The sequence below is a fragment of the Penaeus monodon genome, chromosome 22 (genome assembly GCF_015228065.2).
Source record: "Penaeus monodon isolate SGIC_2016 chromosome 22, NSTDA_Pmon_1, whole genome shotgun sequence".
NCBI classification, from domain to species: Eukaryota; Metazoa; Arthropoda; class Malacostraca; order Decapoda; family Penaeidae; genus Penaeus; species Penaeus monodon.
This window is the reverse complement of record NC_051407.1, coordinates 16346233-16346976: the sequence shown is the minus strand read 5'-3', so window position 1 is coordinate 16346976 and position 744 is coordinate 16346233.

Sequence of the window (744 nt, the reverse complement as noted above, 5' to 3'; positions counted from 1 at the left end):
AGAGCAAGTTTAGAAAATGAAAGAGAAAAATTATCAAGTAGCTCTCCATTCGTTATCATTTCCCCCTCCCAGTAAACACTGACTTCCTTCACGACACACAATCATTTCCGAAATATTGTGCTTAAGTTCCAAACACGTAAATGTCCTTTTACAGCATTGATGTCCAATGATAATTCATTCACAAAATATCCAAAAGAGCAGCTGCCTTTACTCCCACTGACACCATTAACAACACTCCTTTTACTTCCCTGTGCCACGGTAGATGAGGATGAATGCCAGGGTAAACAAAGTATTGATCAAATTAGGCTATTTCTTAAGGGAAAGCTTATAGTCGGTGTTTACACAGTAAAGAGCCAAATGGAGTTGGTATTTATGGCTTACAAGTTGGGTGTGCGTGTTTACGTTGAGGAATGGGGAGGTGGGCGTAAGGGGGTCGTATGTCCTACTCGGCAACCTGGTATTATCATATTTCTTTTATCTAAAAAAGAAGTATGTAAACGAAGACAGTAGATTGTCAGGTCAGGTTTGATGGATGGCTATATTTACGTTTAAATCGAGCTTGATTGGGTTTTCCAGCTTCTTTAATGGTGGTTTGGAATTTATATTATCCCGCAGTATCAAATGTCTCTAGTGTACTTGTGTTCAAGTCTCCTACCCACACCTTGCTACTAGAGGTATTATATCACAACCGGTAAGAGCGAAACCAAAGAGCAGATAACGCCTTAGGTACAACATTTACAGATA